The sequence below is a fragment of the Macrobrachium rosenbergii genome, chromosome 11 (genome assembly GCF_040412425.1).
Source record: "Macrobrachium rosenbergii isolate ZJJX-2024 chromosome 11, ASM4041242v1, whole genome shotgun sequence".
Taxonomy (NCBI): domain Eukaryota; kingdom Metazoa; phylum Arthropoda; class Malacostraca; order Decapoda; family Palaemonidae; genus Macrobrachium; species Macrobrachium rosenbergii.
In genome coordinates, this window is record NC_089751.1 from 19889635 (window position 1) to 19899634 (window position 10000).

Genomic DNA, 10000 nt, shown 5'->3' on the forward strand with positions numbered 1-10000 from the left:
ACACATACATACATCATACATATACACACACATATATGTATATATTTACCGTATATATATATTCTTAAAAATTATCATGGTTTATAATTTGTCGCCTAATGTGATTTGATGTTACTGTTATGAGTAGGACAAAACGGATTCAACTCAATTATTTCCCTTGACGCTAAAAGAGTTTCTGGAAGCTACGTGAAAACGATATCGGATTTTTGGGAAAGGAATGCATTTTTATATTTTTAATAAGGTCATCAGAATTTCTCTTATATTTTGTTCAAATCGCCTGGCATAACTAATACAAGAAGTAGATAATCGCTACTCTTAAATTTAATTAGTAATGAGAGAGAGAGAGAGAGAGAGAGAGAGAGAGAGAGAGAGAGAGAGAGAGAGAGAGAGCATCTTTAGAAATCATCACTCTGATTCAAGTTTTGTAATATATTATGTAGCTCCTCCGTGAAAAATAGAAGAGTTCCAAATCCTGTAATATCAAATCATGGGGTTGTAGGAACAATAAAATTATTTATGATAAAATAAAAAAAATACTGTATGGTACCAGTCTTTCCTTTTGATTTAGCAGTCGATAAACCTTAGTAAATTAGCATTCGTTATCGTTCCTTATAGAATTTGAGAATTATAAAGGAAAAAATAGCGGAAATGTGTTACCAGCAAGTAGTTCATGGACGTTTATAATTATGAGCCTAGTATTGTATGAAATAAAGCGATATTCAATATATACCAGTATAAAGGCTGTTGTCATAAAATTACGAAATAGTTGTTAAATCAAAAACGAACAAAAAACCTATGTGGTGTATAAACAAAGTCGCCTATGCATTGTTTGTTAATGGAGCTGACTGGTAATGGAAGTCACCAGATGAATACCGCGTGATTATAGGGTTTCAGTGATGTGAGTTATCGGATTAATTGTTTTAATGAAGATTTTCATATTCCTCTCACACAGGAAGTGGTCATACAAAAGAAGAAGGATATTAAAAGGAATAGCTAAGAGATATATACGAGCCCATCATTTAGAGCAGGCAGTAAGAGAGAGAGAGAGAGAGAGAGAGAGAGAGAGATTACACGTAGCGGGAAGAAACCGTGAAACCACCAACAAATATACAAAAATAAAGAACAATATACACTTAACTGGGAACAGAATTTCCAAACTTCATCGACGTTCCGCTGCAAGTGACGCATTCACTGTAAATAACCACTTCAGGTATTTCGAAATGAAAAGGCCTAACAGTTTTGTGTTTAGTAGTACATGCCAGTTATATCCTGAGTTTCCGTAGGCTTTTATCAGATGTTATTTCGGCTTCAAAATTTTATAGCTTGAAAATGCTGCCGGCAATGAACTCAGAAACAGAAAGCCGATACGACTATGGCAAAGCCAAAAAACTATTGTCAAACAGAAATCTCTGATTTAGACTATCATCCAAGTTTATCCACGGTCTTGCTGAATATATCTTTCATTCTTTTTTTTTTATCTCGAATTTAACACAATTCCAGATGACGAATATTGTGAAAAATGGCACTGAGAGGGAGTAACTCTCATGAAGTGATAATGCTATACTTTTTAACAATATGTAATAAAAGACGTTAAGGTATGCGTAAGGAAGAACGTTGGACATAAAATAAAGGTCTTTCTTATTACACTGATCTACATATATTGCACCTTTTTTCTATTGTGAAACTGTGTATCATAGCTAATGCAATGGATCTGTAAACAAAAATAATTGCTGACGATTTCTTTTATTTATGCAATTAACAAGTAATTCAGTTTTCTTACCTTGTAAGAAAACTTCGTGGATTCTCATTATTTATTTATTTACTTATTCATTTCTTTATTTAATTATTTATTTATTTATATTTTTTATTTATGAGTTATTTAATTAATTAATTAGCTGATGAAATTAATTTGTTTATTTATTTGCTATATACCTTCATCCGAGTAAACAACCTATCAAGTACATACATTCCTACAGGAAAAGATAAAATTTAACAGTCAACATTTCCATTGCTGCATATATTGTAAATATGGCACAGTTAATGTCTATTGGGAAAAATGGTTATATATATATATATATATATAATATATATATATATATATATATATATATATATATATATATATATATATATATATATATATATATATATATATATATATATATATATATATATATATATATATATATATATGCTCTTTTACTACATTGGATGTTATTTCATTTTGCACTCTAGATATGGTATTATTTGTAATCCTTTTTAATGAGTGTCGTTCTTTAGATACTCCGTCTTTAAGTTTACTTAATCGGGCACAAAACTGATATTTTGGCAGTCTAACCCATATAATGATAGTGTTTCGACTGGAATAAATGTGTTATGATGCATAGACTAATGGTAAATATGCTATTGTAGCATTTAATCTTGCTGTACTTACTGGACATGTATCTCAAGACCATTATAAAAACAGCCCTCTGACTGGTCATATTAAGAACATTAGTACACAAGCTGGAGTTAGTCCTCAAATGAAATGGCACTATGAAGAAAATATAAAATTTATGAATTCTGAAATTTTTAAGCAAACACATGAGTGAAATGAAGAATTCTGAGTGGTGGAAGTCATGAATTCTGAAATTTTTAAGCAAACACATGAGTGAAATGAAGAATTCTGAGTGGTGGAAGTCATGAATTCTGAAATTTTTAAGCAAACACATGAGTGAAATGAAGAATTCTTGGGTGGTGGAAGTCATGATTTCTGAAATTTTTAAGCAAGCACATGAGTGAAATGAAGAATTCTCAGTGGTGGAAGTCATTCTTTCTTTCAAACTGTCCACTGGTGTGCTTCGCAAATTGTATAGACAAAAATCAGATGAACGTGAATCTGTTTAACAACCAAATGAAGAAAGTTTTGACGAGGGAGTGACTAGTCAAGAGAATTTCGGCTTCTTCATCAGTCAGGTGAAAAACATCAAGTATTCAAGTATCTGAGAAATCCTCATTACTGAAGATAGTGTAATGAGTTTTCCATTTACGTTGTTTTATTGCAAAAAATATGCATTCAAATAAATTTTCACTTTTCATCAGGCCCGTGACAGAAGTTAGGATTTTAATTGTATAGGAAACTCCTGGTATAAGCAGTAGTTGTTAGCGTTACCAGTCAGAATACGGAAATGGAGATATTTTACATTTACACTTGAACAGGAAATTTAACATTTTATCCTCCTACAATACTGAGCAACTCAAAATTTGACACACCAGTTATAAAACCAAACTATGCACTCCACCGGATAGAGATTGTTTCTCAAAATTCGCCTTGTCACTGACACTAAGAAAGATTTCTGGCTAAAAAAAAAAAAAAAAAAAAAAAAAAAGTACCGCACCAATGTGCATGAATTAGGTTTTATATGCAGTTTCACCTTATTTTCGGTGTAGATTTCATTTTCCCAATTTACAAATTTTCAGGTAACTGAAGCAAGTAGCGGAGAGTAAGGATGAATATCTTAGAAGAGGCGAAACCATATCAGAAACGGAACGGGTCAACTTCTTGAAAAATTCGAGCGCTTAAGTCTCAACGAATTAAAATTCAGGTCAGTATTTATATGTTTACGAAATACAAATTTTAATCATTATTATGTGACAGAATAATAATGCAAATTACGTATACTGGGGAAAGTGGTAAACTAACGTTATTTGGATGACTTCAAAGATAACGATGCCAGGCAATTCTTACACAGTACTGTTTTATTTACATCATCACATAATTTACCATTATTAAAAGCGTATCATATTAATGGGATATTTGTATAGTATATTTGTATAGTATGTGAATATTATTGATATCATTACCAAACCCTTTTGTCGTTTTACTACATTCGGTATATTTTGTTTGTGAACGGATTACTTACAAAAGTTCTTCAGATCTATCATTATCGGGGGCCTTTTAATATTTTCAAAGATTTTTTTTCGTATTATGTTACAAAACAGTACTTTTTTACATTTGCTGCAGGCTTTATTGCCACTTGCTACAAGCAATATTTCACCTCTTGTTTTAAGCCTTAGCATTGCCATAGACAGTAAATTTTTAACAGTACTCAATTCTTGAAAATGACGTAAAACACTGAAATTGCACTATTTGTGGTCCAGTTGACAGAGGTCTGCACATTCTATATGCAATAATAATATGAAGACATCTTCATTAACGTAAAAACAACTACCTAAGATTACACTAATAGAACCTGGTCGTAAAAAAAGACAAAAAGGATTAAACGTTAAATTTCTATTTATATTTTGAAAGCCATCCAAACCGCAAAATCGCAGAAACTTCTAACTAAAGCTGGAAATCGTCAGTAACTTTAGAAACATCTGGTCATGCGCAGTACCTCACTTCCTGATGGGATTTGCATCACTTACTGAAAAAATATTTCTTTATTATCTACTTATTATTCTATCGGAATATTAGTGTCTATTTGAACAGTCATGGCAAGTCTGCAATAGTGCTTTTCGTCAGAAGTTATGATTGAAGAAACAATAATATGAGAAATAACTTTCAAATATTTTTTGTTTATTCACTAAGGTTCCATTAAAAAAAATGTTTGAATAACGGAGTCCACTAATGAGCTCTCTGCAAAAATTTGCTTTAATGGATGCTGGGAACAAAATGATGTTGGAAACTAAAGGACACGAATGATATGAGGAATGCAAAGCTATTTGAAGAGCATTCCCTATACACATTTTAATGCCCTATAAAATTTTACTTTCTATATGATGTACCAATAATGGTTACGTGGCTCCTGAGGGACAGGCCAGTTCTCTCTCTCTCTCTCTCTCTCTCTCTCTCTCTCTCTCTCTCTCTCTCTCTCTCTAGCTTGGTTGCATTTTGGCTTACCATGCTCGTTCGGTTGATGAGGTCAGTTAAGTCGACGTAATCCATGATATCAGTTGGGAAGCACAGAAAATTATGGACCTGTGGGATAAACAGCAACGTGTTTTTCAGCGGTTGGGAAAAAGAGTTGTGCTCGTGGCTGTTCAGGTAGATGTAATGCGAAAGCTTAAAGGATGTGAGCGTGAACGTGTGTGTATGTGTGTGTGTGTGTGTTTGTGAGAGAGAGAGAGAGAGAGAGACAGACAGACAGACAGACAGACAGACAGAGAGCCGTTTGTTAAATTGGGATAATAGGAATGTGAATTATGTTCGTCGTTAAATAAGACGGAAATATTAGCAGGATATCTCAATTCGTTTTAATTTCAGTCACTTCTGACAATTTCCATTCATTTATATGACTTGTGAAATGAATGAGCAAATAAAAAGTAAAACGTTTAAGGTCATTATAGCATGAAAAAGTTCCCTATTTATGAAAGTAAAGATAAAATCCACATGGAGACGAAAATAGTTCAGTTGGACACAGCAGAATAAAGGGAAAACTCCCGTCGACATCAAAGTAAAATTAAAGTTTCTAGACCCCACTAATACCACCCCAGATCAGAATTAATCCTGAGACATTACTCGGCTCTAAGTTAAAGGGTATCCGAGACAGTGGAACGAGGATGCACTGAGGCCTTTCGATTTGTTGAGGGAAATGGGTACTAATGATTTTTGTTGGGGTCAGGACCCTGGCAAGGGGCGGGGAGGCAGGGGTGGCGAGTGTTTGTGGTTAGGAAAGGGAGGGGGCGACTGTGAGTTGTGATTAATAAAGAAGAGCAATTGGCGAAAATTCATAATACGAAATGCCAGTCTAAAATTAATGGTCATAAATCGTTCTATGGGTTTTGATAGGTTTATTTTTCCACCAGGGACATTTGTATATGGTTTGCTATTTCATGGTATTTTCGCTCAATATTCTATTTTCTTCAAAATATTGTCATTAGTATAACTGCCTCTTTTTACATTCATTTCGTTTCGATAAATCGAGAAAATTAGTATAAAAAATAAAGCTTTTGATTATATCCTATCATCTTTATAGGTTTATTGATCTCTAAATATTCTACTGTTGTCACCATGGCAGTATGCATAGTATGTGAATAAGAAAAACTTACAAAGCGTTTGGCGAATGATTTTAAATTTTGAAATGTCAGAGGATTATTGATACTACAGCTGTCTACATCTTGTAAAGGAAATAATGCACCTTTCAAAGTAACTAAATAATCCATTATCGACCCACGCTACTTTGATAGCTGCTAACTGAATAAAGAAATATTGAAACATTATTTTTTTGTTGTTGATACCTGCCCGTGAGAACGTTTATAGAAACTAAAAGACATACAAGGTAGCTATGTCCGCAGCAATAAGTTTGATTCGAAAACAGAGGGTAATTCCATATCATTATTTCTTTTCATCTGTTTTTAAAATCTATCAAGCGTTTGTGGAAGAAACTATGGCGTAAGGCAACTCCTAATAAAACGAAAGAATCTTTCATACATAGCCTACACCCTCTTGTAAATGGAATATTGTAACACACCGCCCTCATGTTGGCTGTAGGCTGTTAACCCCGAGTTACTTCATGAATGTTTGGAAAGGGTCGTATTGTTATAATTATCTGGGACAGTTGGCTGCTATGAATTCCCATTCTCAGGGAACAGCGAAATCTCTTTTTTTGAGACAGCATAAACACGAGTGGGAATTACAGTATGGACAACAGCTTAGGAGGAAATATACTGCACAATTCTAGTGGTGTTTTTAAATCTGTTACAGCAAGTGGTCCTACAGAACAAATATTATTTTTCAATTACTTCCATGTACAATATTTTATGTAATTATGGTATAGCACGTTGTGTACTGTATGCTTTTATATTTTTATTAGTCAATATTGCTGTTGTTTTTATTGTGCTTAAGACAAGTCAAACAATGTTCTAGGTGGCAGTGACCTGTTATTTGGGACACTGTATACTTCTGCATCAAATAATCGAGTAATTTCGTTTTAAATCATGCTTTTCTTTTGTGTATAATAACAGGAATTAAAAATTAAACTTATATTCGTCTTAGTTAGATTAAGAGTAAACATACCACTGTCCACGCACACTTTGAAAAATCACGTTTCCGCTCAAAACTAAATTTAGCTTAATACTGGGGTTTAAAGAAATAATATGATGGAAATACAGAGGAATATCCGCAAGCTTCTGTTTTTACTGCTGTTAATAACAATGAAATTACTGGAGACGTATTCCTAGCTATAGTGTATTCTATATAATCCTTTAAACGTAAATTCAAACCAGAAATGTTGATCATCATTATTTTGCCAACAAAATTCAGCATTTTCGGAAGTACCATTTTTGTTTAGCTCACTTTCGGTCAGCGTAATACAAAAACATAATGCCTTCTCTTTCCCTTCATCTCACAAGTAAATCGAGAAACGAGCACACTTTGTCCTTCCCATTTTTGTACTCCCTGTCCCGCAATAGTTTCTTACAGAATGCCGCAATATTTAACTTACTTTACTTGCTAAATAAAAGAAAATGTATTATACATTTCTTCTAACGTTTAACAGATCCAAAAACCCAGACACCATGAAGTTTTGATGTTATATATCCTCGATTTTTTCGAAGGAAGTCTAGTGTATGGAGCAACCAATCCCATCCCCATGAGTACCGGCGAACTAATTATGTTCGCCGTTGCAAGGTAAACGGTTCTTTTCTAACCTGCCTCCCACTAGTAAGGTAGCAGCCTGATCCCTAGAGATTGCCTGAGAACCCGAACGCTCTAACCCCCCGTTTCAACTCCATATAGACAGCAGGTAATAAATGTGCAGCCTAATGGGACTTGAATGATAATTGTTAGTTCGATTGTAATAAAGTAAAATGCCGCAATAAAAGTGTATAATCTCTCTCTCTCTCTCTCTCTCTCTCTCTCTCTCTCTCTCTCTCTATCTATATATATATATATATATATATATATATATATATATATATATATATATATATATATATATATATATATATATAATATGTATATGTATATGTATGTATATATATATATATATATATATATATATATATATATATATATATATATATATATATATATATATATATATATATATATATATATTTTTTTTTTATTTTTTTTTTTTTTTTTTTATAAATATTCTACTGTTCGCCCTCTCTACATTATTTTAGCAGGGATATTATTCTAACCGAGACAGGACAGTCTCTGTCAAAGCTAGAAGAACGCAGGTAGGGAGGTAGGCTGTGTGTTTTCAAAGAGTAACGTCTTTTAGTAGCAGATAGTTTAGCATTAGGGGCCTAACCTACAGGGAGGGGTTTTACCAAGTTGCCTCTAGTGAAGGTGGTCTTAAGCTTCCTTTTTCCTTGTTCTATGGATTCGGCGATGTTTTGTCAAATATTCAGATGGCCAGAGGCTACATACAAGCGTTACTAACAAGACACAGCGCCCTAACCTGACCCACGAAAAGCAGAGAGAGATCGACTTTCGGACTAAGAGCACATGCCGTGCTCAGGCTAAGTTTGTGCTTTTGCTTTATGCTTTGTTCTCCTCCTGTCTTTGTTTTACTAGTGAATCAACAGCACACGGTTTTTTTCAAGACTTCCGATCGTCAGTTGCATTGCGCAAGCAACCCACGTACACGGTAAGCATGAAGTTGACAAGTGTCTGCTGATTGCTAGACACTCTTCCTCTGTACTTAATTTCCATTGTTTCCCCTTTTGCCACCATTTACGAGAGAACTTGGTATAACCGTATTTCTTTCGGGAAGTCTAGTGTATGAGTAATGATCATTGCCTAGTAAAATTGCATAAGCTATTCTCGTGCATTAATTAGGAATTAGGGAAGGTCAAGAGTAAGTGAAAATTCAGGCGAGCCTTGGATCCTGATCACCACTGTTTGGAAGAGAAATATGCTTTACCAATACTAAACTGCGTACAATATCCACTACATCGTTGCATCATATTTTGTAGTTGAAGCAGGGAAAATTGACTGTGTCTGACGTTGATTAAAGGTTCATGTAATTTCCTCACTATCACAGCACATTCTTTCTTTGTTGGGACTAGGTGGGAAGTGAAGGGGTTTGATGTAATTCCTTTGTTACAGAAATAATCCAATTATTAATACTAGTTCCGACTGGCGACCTAATCCAATTAAGTAATTGTCTGTCTTTTGGGGGTAACTTTCACCTTCAAGTGGGTGTAACTTTCACCTTCAAGTGACAGCTTATGTGTGTCTTCGGCGAAGCAAGGCTACATAAAATACAGTAATCAATTAAAAAACTCATTAGCAAGAGCTCACACATAAATATATATATATATATATATATATATATATATATATATATATATATATATATATATATATATATATATATATATATATATAATATATATATATATAGCCTCTATGGCTCAGTCAGGTTACAGCAGCAGCTTCGGACTTCAGAGAGGTCTGTGGCACGTGTTCAAATCCGCAGCCGACTGATCAGAGAGGCAGACACTTTGCTATCCGTGTAGACATCCCGGGATTATATATGTAATCAACGGATAGATTTGCTTAAAAAGCAAATGGGTGTTACAGACTAAATACACACACAAAACAAAGCCACTACAACACCTTCTAAAAACATAACAAACATCTCACACGTCTCGAACTCTCGCCCTACCCGCTACAACAACTTCGCTGCTGGGAAGAAAGGGCGTTGGGTCGGGTATGATACGTGAAACGTACGCTACCGGGGTCTAAGCGATGTCAGGCAGGGCAGCCGATCGAAACCACAGGTCTACCCCAAAGCCAAATCAAAAAGTCCTTCAAAAGAAGGCATCGTGCTTACCCCATACAAAAATGGGAAAAAGCACGTTAAAAGAAGGAGAAGAAGATATATATATATATATATATATATATATATATATATATATATATATATATATATATATATATATATATATATATATATATATATATATATATATATTATATAAGAGAGAGAGAGAGTGAAATCTTATAGTTTCACTATCACAAGTTGCTAATTTAAAAGAAAAAACCACAAGAGTATATTTATCACTA

General features: G+C 33.7%; 1 long non-coding RNA gene across 4 annotated transcripts in view; it reads left to right on the forward strand.

Annotated features, from left to right (window-relative positions):
• LOC136843218 (uncharacterized) overlaps positions 1-10000 on the forward strand; it is a 674464-nt gene that overhangs the window by 281167 nt on the left and 383297 nt on the right. For all 4 annotated transcript variants that reach the window (XR_010854485.1, XR_010854486.1, XR_010854487.1 and 1 more), the window contains one exon: positions 3460-3584. This is a non-coding gene — a long non-coding RNA (uncharacterized lncRNA). The remainder of the gene's footprint in view (positions 1-3459; positions 3585-10000) is intronic.